Raw genomic sequence first — 19,784 nt, 5'->3', positions numbered from 1 at the left:
ATACTGAACTTTTGAATGTCTACAGCATGTTTGTGTGCAGCATCTTGCAAAGATATCTGTCTGATGGTGAGTTCAGCTCCATAGAATAGGCTGTGAAGGTATGGCTCTCATACTACATGAAGGGTGGTAAGATTGGTCTGTGATCTTTCATTTTCCAAAAACTATGGTCTGATGTGTGTATGAGCCTTTAGCATTGCTGTGCGTTAGTCTGTGTTGAAACATTTTCTAACATGCGACTTAAACGTCACACTGTGAAAGAGACCTCAAAGGAGACATCCATATCCCTCTCAGTTTAGGTTCCCTTTAAGGTGACTCTGTTTTGTGTCTCTCTGCGACTTATTTCCAGACATTTGTCAGAGAGATGACTAAAAAAAAGTCTGAAGAACATTCAAACATTTTGGTACTGATAATATTTGAAGTACAAAATATTAAACAGGTATAAATTACAAATGTTTATTTGTGGTTTATATTCAATCCAATGACTCTTCCTAGAGTTATTTATCCTTAAATAAAAGTACAAATGCCCTCTGGTCTTATTGGCCAATATTATAAGCTTATGATCACAACAAAATGTTCATCATAACCACATCAACATCTCACGTTAGTCCATGTAAATGATGTCCTCCTGAGACACATTACCTGCAGCAGGAAATGAAATACTACAAGTGCCCTATGCAACTTTTTAGGGTGAAATGGGAACCTTCTGAATCATCATGTGACCTGCAGCAGGGCTTGGATTAAGAGAAACCCTAACCAAGGATTAAACTTCATCCCAATCAGTAGCTGATTCCCCCTTTCCCATGAGAAATCTTTACCTTTTCTCAAACGGATCATCAGGAGGCTCTGTATGACTGATATTGTGATGGAACCCCTCCCACAGTGTGATGTCATGACCATGGTCCTGACATCACACTGTGGGAGCCTTGTTGCATTGTGGGAAATAACAGCTGTTTCCAACTGCAAAAAAGCAGCATCTCCTTCCACTGACATCACCTGCCAGCAGTAAAGATGTTGCCATGTGATAAATGTCAGAATGTAAATCAGGGAGAGGAAAGCTTTTACAATGGGCAAACACTGACTAAGTTATTTATACATAATTATTGTAAAAATTAAGCACTTTTTATTATGTTATTTTCACTGGAGTTCCTCTTTAAAGAGGAACTCCAGTGAAAATAACACATGGCTTGATTCATCTAGCTGTGCTGCTAAAGCAGTGCAGCTTAATGAGAGGAGTGTGGGCTCAGCGCACGCCATGCTGCGATAGTGCAGGTAGTGTGCGCTAGTAACTAACATGTACTCCTTGTAACTAACGGACTCTCCACTCGTCCCAACCTGAGCCCTGGCAGGTGGCCGATTAACGTGCAGGGGTCATGTCCATCAATGCCACTGGGCCCGCCGGGCTCAGGGCGGGACGAGTGGAACAGCTGTTAGTTACAAGTAGCATGCGTAAGCTACCAGCGCATGCTAGCTGTGCTACCGCAGCATGGTGTGCGATGAGCCTGCGCTCCTCTCATTAAGCTGCTCTGCTTTAGCAGAGCAGCTTGATGAATAAAGTCCATAATGAATAAAATTGCTTATAGTTTACAATATTAATTTAGAGATTATTTAGTCAGTGATTGCCCACTGTAAAATCTTTCCTCTCCCCGATTTACATTCTGACATTTGTGGCTGGTGGTGACATCATCCAAATCGGACATCTTATTTCCCACAATGCAATAAGGTTTCCAAACAGCAAACTGTCACGACCATGGTCATCCCCTTTACTGTTCACCATATACATGCTGCCACTTGGAGAAATCATACAAAAACATGGCCTGACATATCATTGCTATGCTGATGACACCCAGCTATATTTGTCATTCAAACCTGATGTCACAGACCCTACTCCACAAATAAACGCATGCTTAGCTGAGCTTCAGGAGTGGATGAATAATAATTGGCTAAAACTTAATGCTGACAAAACTGAGGTTCTTGTTATCGAGGGCCAGGGCTCAACAGCAAAGCAGCTCCAGTCTCAACCAACACCGCTAAGGATAGGGAGCTCAGACCTGAACAACTCAGACTGTGTGCGCAGCCTGGGAGTACTGATTGATGGGAAATTAAGCTTCAGGAATCAAATCTCAGCTGTTGTGAAACATTCCTTCTTTCACCTAAGGAATATTGCAAGGATTAAACACCTAATTCCTTCAGAGGATCTTCCAACCCTAGTTCATGCCTTCGTCACATCAAGGTTAGACTACTGCAACGTCCTCTACACAGGCCTGCATAAGAAAGACTTACGCCGCCTGCAATTAGTACAGAATACCGCCGCAAGGCTGTTAACGAGCCAACCCCGCCATTGCCACATAACACCAACCCTGAGCTCATTCCACTGGCTACCGATAAAATGGAGAATTCTGTTTAAGATTGGCTTACTGACATTCAAATCCTTGCACAATCTGGGCCCTGGATACCTGAAGGACTTGTTGCAACTACATCACACCCCCCACAATCTTAGATCAAAAGGACGTAACACCTTGGTCACCCCCAGAGTCCACCTCAAAACCTTTGGAGACAGAGCCTTTTGTCATGCTGCCCCTACACTTTGGAACTCCCTGCCACACCCAATCAGGACAGCCCCATCCCTGGAAGCATTTAAGTCTAAACTGAAAACCTACCTTTTCAGTCTGGCATTCATGAACATCTGACTATCTCCTCTGTAAGACAACCCAGCCTGAAACCCTGTATTAATCTGAGACACAGCTATGCGCTTTGAGTCCTATGGGAGAAAAGCGCTTTACAAATGTTATTGTATTGTATTGTATTGTATTGTATGGTCATGACATCACACGGTGGAAAGGATTTCAACACAATATCAGTTACACAGACCCACCTGATGATCTACTGGAGAAAAGGTAAAGATTTCTCGTGGGAAAGGGGGTATGATTAAGTTCAGTCCTTGGTTAAAGTTCCTCTTTAAGTGACCTATTTCTCCACTTTTTCACAGAGCAGATCAGGGCGGAGCTATCCCGACATTCTTCAGATTTTTATATATAGGCGCAGCTGTCTACTGCAGCATAGTAGAGAAAGCATGGTGATCTGTAGCCTCAGTTTTGTCTAGCTTCTGTCTGTGTATATATTACTAACAGGATGGTCTTCTTATGTAACGTCTTGTACAGATCTGTGCTTGTTACTGAGTATATTAGTTTCCACATGTCAGGGAACTGTGCTTGACATAAGTGAAGAAGAGAGATGTATGTTTGCTATACATGGGGAGCATGACAAGGCAGAGGAGACATTGGGGTTCATTCACAAAGCTTTCATTTTCACCTTAAAGTGTACATCTATGAGAATTAATAGAAAAAAAATATATCCCAATCAGTAGCTGATACCCCCTTTTATGTGATAAATCTATTCCTTTTCACAAACAGACCATCAGGGGGCGCTGTATGACTGATATTGTGGTGAAACCCCTCCCACAAGAAACGTACATACTCTTGGCAGTTTCCTGTCTGTGAACCTTGCTGCATTGTGGGAAATAGCTGTTTACAGCTGTTTCCAACTGCCAAAAACCATGCAGCAGCTACATCACTTGCCAACAGTAAAAATGTTCACTGGAGTTCCTCATTAAAAAGCAACTGTAGAAAAATAACATAATTAATAAAATTGCTTATTCTTTACAATATTCATTTATAGATTATTTAGTCAGTGTTTGGCCATTGTACAATCTTTCCTCTCCCTGATTTACATTCTGAAATGTATCACTGGTGGTGACCTCTTTACTGCTGCCAGGTGATCTGTACGGAATTGTCGAGGTGGAAGAGTTTAGTAGGGAATAATTTGTGCACATATTATTTATGCTGAAGCTTACGCCCTCCTTTGCTGTACCTGTTTTGAATGCAAGTTGTGTAATTTGCCCATTTTTCGAGCTCTGCACATCTATGCAGGTAGGTAATTCGGGTGCAGCTGCTGTCTGGAAGCGCTCCCAATCCCTCCTGCTGTTTAAAACTGATCTGTACGGAATGTTCGTTACTGAGTTCTATGTACAGAGGGAAATACAGGTTGCTTGGCAGTTGGAAAAGGCTGTTATTTCCCACAATGCAACAAGACTCAAAGACAGCAAATTGTCAGGACCATGGTCATGACATCACACTGTGGGAGGGGTTTCACCACAATATCAGCCATACAGACTGCTCTGATGATCTATTTGAGAAAAGGTAAAGATTTCTCGTGGAAGAGGGGGTATCGGCTACTGAGCGGGATGAAGTTCAATCCTGGGTTAAAATTCCTCTTTAAAGGGAACCAGAGACGAAGCACCCTCATGTATTTTACCATATATATCAGTGGAAACATTAGAGAAATCACCTACCCTGCTCTCTGCTTCATCCTTCACTGCTCAGCCTGCCTGTAAACAGCCCTGATAAAATTCCTGACTGAGCATTCAGTCTGGCTTTGCTCAGGAATTTTAATAGCCGAATCTGTGTTCTCTGGTGTCTTTTCAAGCCCAAGCCTGCCACCTTGTGGCTCTGCTTAGTAATCATTATAGCTGAGACATTATAGCAAAGCCAGACTGAATGCTCAGTCGGGGATTTTGTCGTGGCTAATTAAAAGCAAGCTGAACAGTTAAAAATGAATCAGAGATTCATATATATGGTATATATGGTAAAATACATGAGGGTGCTTCGTCTCTGGTTCACCTTAATGTGAAAAATAAGAAGGTTTTGTGAATCAAACTCATAGATAATAGAGAGGAAGCCAGAATAATGATGAAGATAATGATAGACAGATAGATGTGAGATTTTAAACTACTGTTAAGCACACAGCGGTGAAGTAAGGCACACAATGTGTACTGGGCTATCCCGCCAAGGTTACGTCATGTGATGCTCCCGGCCAGCTCTTGTTGTCCTCATGGCCTGGGGGTGCGGATGGAGGGGAAGGAGATGCTATTTTTAGGCTGTGTTGTAGCGATGGTGATCTAAACAGAAACCCACACCAAATGTCCCATATGTGTGTAAAATGTGAGAAGCGGGAGAAGAGGAAGAGCTGGGAACAGACTCTACATACAGCCCGGAGATTTCACAATACCGCTCGTAAATAATGTACAGATCAAGAGTTAACCCTTTCTACGTGTTCAGCGAAATATATTCCCCAGATTCTAATACAGGATACAAATGTAAGGGATGGTCAGAAATGCCCATTTCCGATTCCGCAGAAATTACGATTTCCGACAATGCCGATTTCTTCTGTTTTTCCGATTTTCCAAGGAGTATTTTATTTGTCATTTTTTTGGGACTGAAGAATTCAAACATTACAAGAAAAAATCAGGAAGTCGGAAAATCACTTTTGTGATTGGACTAAAATTACTGCGGTCAGGGCCGGTTCTAGACTTTTTGCCGCCTGAGGCAAATTTGTGAAAAATCGCTGCCCCCCTCAGCCGTGGGTGTGGGGGGCCACCGAGCAGGAGGGGGTAGCGAGCAGGAAAGGGGGTATTGGGGACAGCAGCGGGGTGGAGCGTCGGAACCCCACCTCACCTGGGTCCCTCGATATGCGCTTCCCCCTCTAGCTTTTAAGTCCAGCAGCAGCAAGGCAGTGGGCGGGGATGACTCACCTCTTCCACGTTCCAGCGTGCGTTCCACTGTCGTCACTTCCTGCAATGCTGTCCACTTACAATACAGTAGACAGCATTGCAGGAAGTGACGACAGTGGAACGCACGCTGAAAGATGTAAGTCACCCCCCCGCCTGGTGTTAATACGCCGCTACTGCACTTAAAAGCTAGAGGAGGAGCGTAGATCGAGGGACCCAGGTAAGGGAGGGTTCCGACCCTCCTCCCCGCTTCTGTGCCCAATACCCCCTTCCTGTCTGCTACCTCCTTCAGCTCGGCAGCCCCTCACACCCACAGTCAGGCAGGTGTTGCACTCAGCCCCCCCCCCCCCCCCCCCGGGCTGTGCTGTCTGAGGAAACTGCCTCATGGGCAAACCGGCCCTGACCGCGGTAATACAATTTTTGCGTAAAAAATTCTGCACTGTCTGATTGGTCGCATCAGACAATGCAGAACCCAATCAGAAATGTGAAAAATGTAAATTCCGTGGAATCCGAATGTGTGTCCCTCAGATAATGGTCCAGCTGTGCAAAGCATCATCTCCCTCCTTCCTGCAGCGTGAATAGAAATGGGAGGTGAGAAGCCTCCCCACTGCAGAGGAAGACAATATAGATTGGCCTAAAAAAATCTAACACAACTATTTAGTATTTTTGAAGCAGAGCTCACAGGACGGGACAGGAAGTGCAGAGAACATGAAGAAGGCAGCCGCAAAAAGAAAGCACGGAACCGGGGACTCGCGCCGGCAGAAACGGCGTGATTATTGCTACGTCGGTCGTCAGCGAATCGAATGCCGCTTAAGACGCGCTCACAGCCCTCTGGCTATTAAGCAACATTTTCCGCCTGAACAGATCGACAGAATCGATCGATTTCAGATGGAAATCGATCGGTCCGCGTTTGCATTATCGAGTTCACAGCAGATTTGATCATAGTGATTGAATCTGCTGTCTATCGGCGGGAAATCGACGTAGTGTATGGGCACCTTAACTCCACTGACTGATAAAAAACACAGGCTGTGTGGAAACACTGATATCAGCAGAGCAATGGTATTGGTGCCAGAGGAAGTTTAGTCATGATGCATTTCCCACCAGTCCTGATGTAGAACACGCAGGAGCAGTAACATCTTTGGTAGCGTGTGTCCATAGGGCCTGATCAGCTGAGTCTGGCCCAGTCACTTGGCTGAGAGCCTCTTGGAATGGGCTGAACCTGGGAACTTGAAAGAAACCATAAATCTGGTTAGCACAGGCTTAATCACAGAACCTACATGCCCCGTTTCAACATCACATGACCCTTCCTGGGCTTGTAGCTCAATTCCTGGAATTGTATAAAAAAAAAATCTTTCCTCTCCACCCCACTCCTGAACAGCCTCTGACAGATTATTGCACAGTATGTACTGTGTACGTCGTCTGGAGACAAATAAACATGGTCACGTGACCATGGAGGGTCTTCTCTTCTCAGTCAAGGTTCTGATCTGGTAGTACAGATCACCCCCACCACGAGAGATGGTCAACGGGATACCAGTTCTTACAGCCAGCATGAAATCTGTGCGCCAGTAGTAATTATTGGCATCTTATTGACCAACTTTACCGAGCACCATATGGCGGTGTAAGGTGTCATCAACTACAGACGCTCATTCCGTATTCCCTTAAATAAAATAACTTCCCAGAGTGCACAGGTCACGCCCTCAATTATGTAATAAGCCATAAGCCCCACATATTAAAAAAATGTATTCTTCTGCTGTGCAGTCAAGTGTTTTGAGCTGCTAGTTATTGGTAGCGCCAGCATCTTCCACAGCGCTCTACAGAGTATATTGTATTGTAACTTAACTGTCCCTCAGAGAGGCTCACAATCTAATCCCTACCATAGTCTTATGTCTACAGTGGGTTGCAAATGTATTCGGCCCCCTTGAAGTTTTCCACATTTTGTCACATTACTGCCACAAACATGCATCAATTTTATTGGTATTCCACGTGAAAGACCAATACAAAGTGGTGTACATGTGAGAAGTGGATCCAACATCATACATCATTCCAAACATTTTTTACAAATAAATAACTGCAAAGTGGGGTGTGCGTAATTATTTGGCCCCCTGAGTCAATACTTTGTAGAACCACCTTTTGCTGCAATTACAGCTGCCAGTCTTTTAGGGTATGTCTCTACCAGCTTTGCACATCTAGAGACTGAAATCCTTGCCCATTCTTCTTTGCAAAACAGCTCCAGCTCAGTCAGAATAGATGGACAGCGTTTGTGAACAGCAGTTTTCAGATCTTGCCACAGATTCTTGATTGGATTTAGATCTGGACTTTGACTGGGCCATTCTAACACATAGATATGTTTTGTTTTAAACCATTCCATTGTTGCCACTGGCGTAACAATAGGGGATGCGACCCCTGCCGTTGCGGGAGGGCCCGGGGCCCCCTAGGGCCCGCTCGGGGACTTTTTGGGGGCAGGAGGGGTCGCAGCATAAGAGGAGAGCTGTGGCCGCAGATCGGTGGGGAGGGGGGGAAATCCCCCCCCCCCTTCCTAACCTCTGGCTCTCCTCTCAGCGCTCCCCTCCTGCAAGCAATCATTGGTGGTGCTCGTGGCAGCCGCGGCGGCGGCAGGCAAGCTGAGCACATACCTCCTTCTGGCCGGTCTCCGATCACTAAGTGCTTTATGGAACTTCCCGTGTAAACAGGAAGTTCTATGAAGCACTTAGTGATCGGAGACCTCCGGCTTAGTGATCGGAGACCTTCCCCCCCCCCTCCCTCACCTTAGGCACTCCTCTCAGTGCTCCCCTCCTGCAAGCAATCATTGGTGGTGTCTCGTGGCAGCCTCCTTCTGGCCGGTCTCCGATCACTAAGTGCTTTATGGAACTTCCTGTGTAAACAGGAAGTTCCATGAAGCACTTAGTGATCGGAGACCTCCGGCCAGAAGGAGGTATGTGCTCAGCTTGCCTGCCACCGGCGCTGCTGCCACGAGCACCACCAATGATTGCTTGCAGGAGGGGAGCGCTGAGAGGAGTGCCTGAGGTGAGGGAGGGGGGGGGGGATTTCCCCCCTCCCCGCCGATCTGCGGCCACAGCTCTCCTCTTATGCTGCGACCCCTCCTGCCCCCAAAAAGTTCCTGAGCGAACCCTGGAGAGGGGAAGGGGGGGGGGGGGCCCGGAATTTTTTTTTGCAGGGGGGCCCGGGGCTTTCTAGGTACGCCCCTGATTGTTGCCCTGGCTTTATGTTTAGGGTTGTTATCCTGCTGGAAGGTGAACCTCCGCCCCAGTCTCAAGTCTTTTGCAGTCTGCAAGAGGTTTTCTTCCAAGATTGCCCTGTATTTGGCTCCATCCATCTTCCCATCAGCAGGGCCGGTTTAAGTAACAGTTGGGCCCTAGGGCAAAATTAGCCCGGGGGCCCCCCAACAGACACCCCCGACCAAAAAGCGTCATTAGAGGCCCTTTGTTGCAGCCAAACTTCCCTCCTGGGCCCCTGAGCTGGTTGCTGACCCTCCCCAAATCACCTCCCAACTTAACAGACTCTGCAGAGACCCTGGGGAGCAACAGTTAACATGGGGAGGGACAACTTGGGGGCCCCTACAGGCTCTGGGGCCCTGGGGCAGTAGCCTATTTTTTTCTATGGAAGCTCCGGCCCTGCCCATCAGCTCTGACCAGCTTCCCTGTCCCTGCTGAAGAGATGCACCCCCAGAGCATGATGCTGCCACTACCATATTTGACAGTGGGGATGGTGTGTTCAGAGTGATGTGCAGTGTTAGTTTTCCGCCACACATAGCGTTTTGCATTTTGGCCAAAAAGTTCCATTTTGGTCTCATCTGACCAGAGCACCTTCTTCCACATGGTTGCTGTGTCCCCCACATGGCTTGTGGCAAACTGCAAACGGCAATTCTTATGCTTTCTGTTAACAATGCCTTTCTTCTTGCCACTCTTCCATAAAGGCCAACTTCGTGCAGTGCATGACTAATAGTTGTCCTATAGACAGTCTCCCACCTGAGCTGTAGATCTCTGCAGCTCGTCCACAGTCACCATGGACCTCTTGACTGCATTTCTGATCAGCGCTCTCCTTGTTCGGCCTGTAAGTTTAGGTGGATGGCCTTGTCTTGTTAGGTGTACAGTTGTGCCATACTCCTTCCATTTCTGAATGATCACTTGAACAGTGCTTCGTGGGATGTTCAAGGCTTTGGAAATCTTTTTGTAGCCTAAGCCTGCTTTAAATTTATCAATAACTTTATCCCTGACCTTTCTGGTGGGTTCTTTGTACTTCACGGTGTTGTTGCTCCCAATATTCTCTTAGACAACCTCTGAGGCCCTCACAGAGCAGCTGTATTTGTACTGACATTAGATTACACACAGGTGCACTCTATTTAGTCATTAGCACTCATCAGGCAATGTCTATGGGCAACTGACTGCACTCAGATCAAAGAGGGCCGAATAATTACGCACACACCACTTTGCAGTTATTTATTTGTAAAAAATGTTTGGAATCATGTATGATTTTCGTTTCACTTCTCACATGTATACCACTTTGTATTGGTCTTTCATGTGGAATTCCAATGAAATTGATTCATGTTTGTGGCAGTAATGTGACAAAATGTGGAAAACTTCAAGGGGGCCGAATACTTTTGCAACCCACTGTATTTATATCTATAAAAAAAGTAAACTTCTAGCCTATCGCAATGTTAGTGGGCGTGGTTATAAATAATGGCACGGTCTAGTTTTTTTCATGTCTGCCTGTAGTAAAGATGATTATGTTCAGGCTGATTGTGGATCAATAACATGAACAAATTACATGGCGAATATCAATAATTTCTTGATCTCTTTTCTATTTTTTAAGTTTTCACTTTGCAATGTATTGATTTATTTTTTCCCCCCCTTTTCGCTAAAGTTCCACTTTAAACTCCGCCGAGTGGGGAAAGCTGTCAGAGACGGAGGAATAAATTCAGAAACGATCTGAACAATTACACTGACACAAGTTATTGTTCATGCTGCATTTACTCATGAAAAGGTACTCAAGGGTGAAATTATGCATTCATGGCCTATCAAGCCTGCAACCGGGCTGTGTGTGTCACAGTAATTGTCCTGCGTATTGGCATCTATAGATAGCACACCTGGGTGTCATCATCTCTCCGCTCCTAGATTGTCCTGATGGGTGACTCATCCGCAGAGCGGCGTGGGGCGCGATGCGGAGATGTCAGCCACCGGAAATCATATCTGGGTACCGAGATCTCCTCCTGCAAGAAGCCGCCTGTACCTGCCTGCAATGGGAAGATGGAGGAAAAATATTCACAAGGCAAATTACTGATGCAATTTCGCCCATAAATAGCAGTTTTGGAAATAACTTTGTCGAATAAAAATGAAAAACAAAAATTGTGTAAAGGGTGGATCAGCGCATCACCAGGCCGCTTCCAAATGGCCTACAATCAGAGGTGCGCTGAGCCCCCCCAGAAACTGCAAACGCACCTTGAACCCAAACAGAAGCTCTGCATATACACCAAAAGCAAAGCTGTTAAGTGGGAGCAGCTGACCAAAAATTCATTAAATTAGTACTTGGCAAGGAAATGAACAGCGCTACTTAAAAACAGATAAGTGCCTACCTGCAAGATAGTCCAAGCCCCACTTGTGGGATAAAATACACACCTAGCATACACATAAGCTGTCTACCACTGGAGGATGTTGGTTTCCTGTAACAGCTTGCATGCAACTTGTTAAGTACTCGTCCCTCCCACTGCGGAGAAGTCATCCTCACATGGGAGGGGACTTAACACTAACTAAATCCTAACCTATGCATATGCATAGCCTGGGTGCGGCTAATCAAGTAAAATTGAAAATTGCGCAAATGGTGGATCAGCGTATCACCAGGCCACTTCCGAATGGCCTACAATCAGAGGTGCGCTGAGCCCCCCCCAGAAACTGCAAACGCACCTTGAACCCAAACAGAAGCTCTGCATATACACCAAAAGCAAGGCTGTTAAGTGGGAGCAGCTGACCAAAAATTTATTAAATTAGTACATGGCAAGGAAATGAACAGCACTACTTAAAAACAGATAAGTGCCTACCTGCAAGAGAGTGCAAGCCCCACTTGTGGGATAAAATACACACCTAGCATACACATAAGCTGTGTACCACTGGAGGATGTTGGTTTCCTGTAACAGCTTGCATGCAACTTGTTAAGTACTCGTCCCTCCCACTGCGGAGAATTTATCCTCACATGGGAGGGGATCTAACACTAACTAAATCCTAACCTATGCATATGCATAGCCTGGGTGCGCTACCAAGTAAAATTGAAAATTGCGCAAAGGGTGGATCAGCGTATCACCAGGCCACTTCTGAATGGCCTACAATCAGAGGTGCGCTGAGCCCCCCTCCCCCCCCCCCAGAAACTGCAAATGCACCTTGAACCCAAACAGAACCTCTGCATATACACCAAGGCTTTTAAGTGGGAGCGGCTGTGCACCTATCCGTACAGGCTTATAACAATCCTGACGTCACAAAAAACACCCAAAAGTTGAAGCAACACTGAGGGCCCTTTCACTCTGGCGTGGTGCGGCAAATTGCTGCACTGCTACTGCAACCTAATGAATCCCTATGGGGGAGTTCATACTTCCCACGTTGCGGTACGCTGCGCCGGAAGGGCCTACACTAATGCAAGTGCAGAACTAGGTTACGGTGCGGGATCTGCGTCGGCTTGGAAATCATGTTAGTCTATGGCAACACAGGGTTTTTAAAGAAGTTGGTGTTGCAATGTGCATTTTTACAATACGCTTCCGCATACCCCAAGCAGGAAGTGACCGCATGCATGAGCCATTTCCCGCTTGGCTGGTGGCCGGACAGGGAGCACTATGTATTAACGCAGTGTTCCCTGAAGGTCTGTTTTTGGCGGTGCAATGCAGTGTGAAACCAGCCTGAAGCGACATTAAAAAAAAAAAGACTTTGATACTCACCTCTGTAGAGGGAGGGCTCTGTATACCAGAAATCAGAAATCCTTTATTCGCCGAGTACGATGGTTGTCGTATCCGGAATTGATTGCGGTACACATGGCACTGGCAACAGAACAAGCAAGACAATGGCAAAGAGACAGGACAGGAATACGATAGCAATAGCAGTAGGCAGCCTAATACATGTAATGTAGGTAGTCATTGAGAGCGTTAAGTGTACCTTATTTGCTGCATGATATTGACAAATCGAGGGCAGGGTCTAATGCCAATAGGGTTGTTTGAAAGTAATCTGAAAATTAGTGAAAAACTACCCAGACCACTGTACCCTCGACTAACATGAATACTCAACTGACATTAAAAACCCCCACCAACACAACATGTTTCACCCCCTTTAACTGGAGGCTTCATCAGGGGACAAAAAAGCCCAGTGCTAAGGGTGCAAGAGAGAACAATAAAGCATTTAAATATACATTCCTATATACAATTAGTCAAATAGAGCGACACGCTCTCATACTTTTTTTCATAAAACTGGGCAGACAACAAAACATTGTAGAAGACCTCAGGAGAGTGCTGCCAGGAAAGAGTCTGAATGGTACTTGGAGGGGTGGGCGCAGGGGAGACTTTACTATCCGGAGACTTTACTATCCAGTTAGTGGGGTTCCGCAGTGGAGCGGGCCGGGTGAGGGAAGGCTGGAGTTCAGCCGGAGGACAGCCTGATGAAAGAAAGTGCTCCTGCGCCTGGTGGTTCTAGAGGGGATGGTCCTATAATGGCTGCCCAATGGCAGGAGCTGAAAGAACTGGTTGCCCAGGTGGGAGGGGTCTCGTGAGATCTTGGTGGCCCTTGTCTTCATTCTGGTTGAATGGAGGAGGTTGATAGGTGGCAGGGTTGATCCTATGACTCTTTCCGCAGCCCCAATCACTCTTTGGAGCTTGTACCTGTCATTGCCGGAAGCGCCTGCATACCACATGATGATGGATGAGCAGAGGATTGACTCTATGGTGGCAGTGTAGAAGCTGGTGAGCATCTTGCCTGGCATCCTAAATCTTTTCAGTTGTCGCAGGAAAATTAACCTCTGCTGCACCTTCTTCTGGATCTTGGTAGTGTTCTGCCCCAATTTTAGGTTAGCGGAGATGGTGGTGCCGAGGAAACATACATCTGATACAACAGAACCTTCCCAGTCCTCTCTTCATTTCCTGGTTCCCCCGCTGTCCCTCATTCAAAATTGGCATCTTTAAGACTCTTCTGAAGGCTTCGAATGCACCCTTGTCCCTGAGTGCTTCCGAAGACGGGTGCAACCTTACCACTCATGTGTGACCAGTGCGCATCGTCCCTCCAGACCCATAAGTAGCTTCGGGGGGGGCATTAGACCCTGGCTTTGAATTTTTAAAAGGTCCAAGGTACCCTATGAGTCTCGAGCAACCAGAAAGCACAGTTATCCGGCATCAGCCAATCCCCATCCATGCCAGATAACCAAGACTCTACTCGGTATTTTTTACATGAACAGCTACTTGTCAGACAATGATTACGAGGCAATGAAAATGTGAGCAGTGGTTTTCTCTGGATTGTAATAGACAAGCACCTAATGCATGCTTGCAGAACCTGACATGATTACATACAGTACTTCTGCATCAGTAAATTACATCCTTTAAATCAGGAAACATAATGGAAATCAATAAAATAAAATAAAAAACAATTAGGAGCTCGTTTAGCATGTTACAATTAGTTTGAACAGCACATGAATACAGTGGCGGCTCCAGGAATTTTTTTTAGGGGGTGCTATGCAGGTGCTGGACCAATTTCCGGGGGAGCTGACGACCTGCGGCGCGCGAAGCGCGCCGCGCCAAAAATGGGCGTGGCCACAACCACGAAGCGCGCCGCGGCGAAAAAATGGGCGTGGTCATGACCGGATGAGGGCGGGGCTAACTGTAATTTAAAGTGAACCCAGGGTGAGAGTGATATGGTGGCTGCCATATTTATTTCCTTTTAAACAATACTAGTTGCCTGGCAGCCCTGCTGATCTATTTGGCTGTAGTAGTGAACTGAATTACACCAGAAACAAGCCATGCAGCTAATCTTGTCAGTTCTGACAATATTGTCAGAAACCCCTGACCTGCTGCATGCTTGTTCAGGGTCTATGGTTGAAAGAATAAGAGGCAGAGGACCAGCACGGCAGCCAGGCAACTGGTATTGCTTAAAGGGAGATAAATATGGCAGCCTCAATATTATTCTCACCTCGGGTTCCCTTTAAAAGTGCAACGCAAAGACAGAGGGCCCAAGTTTTGGTGACCCTTTTCCCTGAAAATTCACATAATTGTGCAGGTTTTCTCAAGAAAATACACGTAATGTGAGCAGATTTTAACAAAAAACACGTCCAATGACCCCAATATGCACAATCGTTATCAGATATGGCCCCAATATGCACAATCGTTATCAGATATGGCCCCAATATGCACAATCGTTATCAGATATGGCCCCAATATGCACAATCGTTATCAGATATGGCCCCAATATGCACAATCGTTATCAGATATAGCCCCAATATGCACAATCGGTAGCAGATATGACCCCAATATGCACAATCGTTAGCAGATATGACCCCAATATGCACAATCGTTATCAGATATGGCCCCAATATGCACAATCGTTATCAGATATGGCCCCAATATGCACAATCGGTAGCAGATATGGTCCCAATATGCACAATCGGTAGCAGATATGGTCCCAATATGCACAATCGGTAGCAGATATGGTCCCAATATGCACAATCGGTAGCAGATATGGTCCCAATATGCACAATCGGTGGCAGATATGGTCCCAATATGCACAATCGGTGGCAGATATGGTCCCAATATGCACAATCGGTGGCAGATATGGTCCCAATATGCACAATCGGTGGCAGATATGGTCCCAATATGCACAATCGGTGGCAGATATGGTCCCAATATGCACAATCGGTGGCAGATATGGTCCCAATATGCACAATCGGTGGCAGATATGGTCCCAATATGCACAATCGGTGGCAGATATGGTCCCAATATGCACAATCGGTGGCAGATATGGTCCCAATATGCACAATCGGTGGCAGATATGGTCCCAATATGCACAATCGGTGGCAGATATGGTCCCAATATGCACAATCGGTAGCAGATATGGCCCCAATATGCACAATCGGTAGCAGATATGACCCCAATATGCACAATCGGTAGCAGATATGACCCCAATATGCACAATCGGTAGCAGATATGACCCCAATATGCACAATCGGTAGCAGATATGACCCCAATATGCACAATCGGTAGCAGATATGACCCCAATATGCACAATCGGTAGCAGATATGACCCCAATATGCACAATCGGTAGCAGATATGACCCCAATATGCACAATCGGTAGCAGATATGACCCCAATATGCACAATCGGTAGCAGAAATGACCCCAATATGCACAATCGGTAGCAGAAATGACCCCAATATGCACAATCGGTAGCAGAAATGACCCCAACATGCACAATCGGTAGCAGATATCGCCCCAATATGCACAATCCGTAGCAGATATGACCCCAATATGCACAATCCGTAGCAGATATGACCCCAATATGCACAATCCGTGGCAGATATGACCCCAATATGCACAATCCGTGGCAGATATGACCCCAATATGCACAATCCGTGGCAGATATGACCCCAATATGCACAATCCGTGGCAGATATGACCCCAATATGCACAATCCGTAGCAGATATGACCCCAATATGCACAATCCGCATCACCTGAAAAAGAAAAGAAAAACCCATTTACTCACCTACAGCCAGAAGACCTTCTTTCCCGACCTCCCGTCCCGAGTCCCGACCTCATTGTGGCGCGCAGCGCCCGCGCGCCCACGATCCTCTTCCTTCCCGACGTCACGACGAGACTTCCTGCCTGCATGCAGAGAGCAGGGCTACGGGAAAATGGCCGCCCGAAGTCTGCAGAACAGGGCTCCGGGCGGCCATCTTACCGTAGCCCTGCCTGCTGCTCCGTGCTGCCGGTGTGTGAACTGACTTGGCGTCTTTTAGACGCCTGAAGTCAGTTCACTCCAGGGGGTGCTTTGGGGGTGCTTGGACAATTCTAGGGGGTGCTCGAGCACCCCCAAGCACCCCCCTGGCGCCGCCACTGCATGAATAGTAGAATTGTCATTGCTCTGCTAATCAAGTAACTATTGTTATGTTAATCAGAGGACCCCAATGAAAGGACTGGGATGACGACAGGTTATTACATACCTTGTGGAGTTTGTGCATCACACACTGTAGTTCAGCCCCACCCTTTTCATCATGTGATTGGCAGCCGTGTATAATAATTTTATAAACACCATTGTATTTGATTTGGTACTTTGGTGCCCGATCCAGCAGGTGGCGCCTTAGGAAAATGCTTTATTGCCTTTGGGGAGAGGGCTATGTTGGATTCATTATGGATGATGAAGCCCTCCACAGTGATAATTTCACTTGCCAGCCCCATGATTTGTAATCACCACCTTGAGTATGGAACTACTGGAGGAAAATTGCCATATTTGGGGAACATGGCCACACTGGGGGGAAAGGAATAGTCTCATGATGGTTGCATTGTTGTGGGGGCTATAAGGGCCCCTCTTCTGATGGAGGAGGCAGAGAGAGCGTCATGTTGGCTGCGCTTGTTATAAGACACCTCATAAAGGATAGGGACCACCCCATTGTCTCCCATAGGGAGTCTTGAGGCCAGGAACCCCATCAAAGTTTTGCTTAGAGGCTTCACAATTGGTAGTCCCACCAGAGATGGATTAAGATGAAATGAGGCCCAAGTCAATGTAGTAGGTTTGGCTCTACCTTATGGTTCTCTTGGTAATCTGAGATGGGAGAGAGGTCAAAGTGGCAGTTGCGCCCCGACATCCTAATTGCCCAAGGCACCTGCCTAGATTGCCTTTTGGATGATCCTGCTCTGAACATCATAAGCAGAATAATGATTGTTGTCATCCGGCCATACGAGGTTATGCCTCCATTATACCACCAGAGGCGTCACTAGTGTTGGTGTCACCCGGGACAGAAGCTCATGGTGTCTCCCCTCTCTTACCCCATGACCCTCCAACCTCACCAGGCTAAACAAAACCAATACTACTTTTTATGTAGAATCGTTACATGTTATGTTTGTTGAGAATGGGGTTGGGCTTATAATGGATGCATTTCCTATAGGTGAGAGAGGAGTTGGGCAATAGCCTGGTCTATATTTACATAGCCCTACTCCACTGTCCCTTAGCCTGGAGCTTGGTGTCACCCCCTCTGCAGGTGACACCCGGTGCAATACGCACCTACCGCACCCCCCTAGTGACGCCACTGTCCCTAGCGTCACCCATCATTTATTATTGTTATTTATTGGATTTATATAGTGCCAATATATTGCTCATCACTGCACAATACAGGTAATAGGCAATAGATACAACAATACAGTTAATAAGTAATAAGGTACACAACACAATACAGGTAATAATACAATGCCAGATCATACACTGGAATGGTAGTGCTAATAATATAGGTTCACATATTCTGGGTAGAGTGTACAATCAAGTATGATATACAAGGAGAGAGGGCCTCACAATGCAGAGGGAGGGAGAGGGGGGTGCATCAAGAAATTCTTGGCAGAGAGCGTTAGGGCAGCGTTGAGTTGATGTAGGCCTCCTTGAAGAGGTGAGTTGTGAGTGCTTTTTTGAAGGTGTTGAAGGAGGGGGCAAGCCTGATGGACAGTGGGTCCACAGGATGGGGGCAGCTCCAGTAAAGTCCTGTAGTCATGCATGGGAGTGCAAGATGTGCACGGTGGTTAGGAGGAGGTTGTTGGAGGAGTGAAGTGGGAAACGAGGTGTGTATATGATGACCAGGCCAGAGATGTAGGTCGGGCAGGACATGTGTATAGATTTGTAGGCCATTCATCTCCATAAAACACTTCTTGGTGTGTCCATCATTCTACCATGCTGAATATATAATCCCCCCGCGCCCGCCAGGGCCGGATTTCTGGCAAGGCCACATAGGCCATGGCCTAGGGCACCAGAATTTTAGGGGCGGCTCAGTGAGGGGCAGTAAAGCTGTTCTATGCAGCCATCCCTATCTACAAAGACAGCTTTAACCTTTGAACTCTCTGTCCTGTACTTGTGCTGTCCCTGCAAGATACGTAAGCTCTATCCTGCAGGTACACATCAGTCTAACTCTCATGGTGACACAATGGGTCCATCATTAACGAGATGGTAAACATAACGGTTCTTAAGGAAAACATAATTTATAATCTATACGCGTATTAATAAAATAGTTATTGTCTGTGACATCCAATGATGGAAAGTAAGGAGAATTCTCATTGGGGCACACAGAGATAACAACCATACAGATGATATAGTTGGCCTTGGGCGGTAAAAAGTACAAATCCGGCCCTGGCGCCCGCCAGTCCAGCACTTGCTTGTCTTCTTCAAAACTTCATCGTTCGGAGCGGCTAACTAGGTCAGAACTTCTTTCTCATAAGACGTGAGTCATTTCATACAACTGATTAATTAACAGCGGCGTGTTATGTAACAGATAGGTGACACGAGGCATGTTTGATGTGCCTGAGAAATCGTGCGGAGCGCAGGAACAACGCCGTCAGATTTTCCCCTGGTTATGAGTCGCTGGCGCCAAGTTATCCGTGGCTGCCAACTGGCACCTTTCCTGATGAATACGAGGGATTCTGCTGAGCAAGCGGCACCGGGGAAAACTTCACGCCCTTGTGTGATGGATTCAGGGAGAGAGAGGAAACAATAACAGCTACAGAGCGACTCCACTTAATAAAGTATACTCTACACAGAATCAAAAATAGGGACACTCATTCGCATTCCACGGAAATAAGATTTCCGCATTACCGATCAGAACTTGGAAATCGAAAAACGGAAATCGGATTTCTGCAGAAATACCACATCGTCGCAACTCAGTAATTTTAGCCCAGCTCGGAAGTATTGGACCAATCAGAGAATGCGGAGTCAACTCAAAAATATTTGGCTAATCGGAGAATGCAAAAAAATGACCAAAAAATACTTGGAAAAAGGAAATGAGATTTCTGTGGAAATGCCACATTGCCGCAACTCGGAAATTTTAGCCCAATTACAGAACTCGGAAGCTTTGGACCAATCAGTCCACTGGGAAGTATTTGGCCAATCAGAGAATGCAGAGTCCACTGGGAAGTATTTGGCCAATCAGAGAATGCAGAGTCCACTTGGAAGTATTTGGCCAATCAGAGAATGCAGAGTCCACTGGGAAGTATTTGGCCAA

At 46.4% G+C, this 19,784-nt stretch overlaps 1 long non-coding RNA gene across 2 annotated transcripts in view; it reads right to left on the bottom strand.

Annotated features, from left to right (window-relative positions):
• Positions 1–19,784, bottom strand: part of LOC137562593 (uncharacterized) — a 98,238-nt gene that overhangs the window by 35,933 nt on the left and 42,521 nt on the right. The gene's annotated exons all lie outside the window — the stretch shown is intronic.

Source organism: Hyperolius riggenbachi, chromosome 3 (genome assembly GCF_040937935.1).
Source record: "Hyperolius riggenbachi isolate aHypRig1 chromosome 3, aHypRig1.pri, whole genome shotgun sequence".
In the NCBI taxonomy this organism is placed as follows: Eukaryota; Metazoa; Chordata; class Amphibia; order Anura; family Hyperoliidae; genus Hyperolius; species Hyperolius riggenbachi.
Note: the sequence above shows the minus strand (reverse complement) of the source record. Positions and strands in the feature narration are given on the sequence as shown.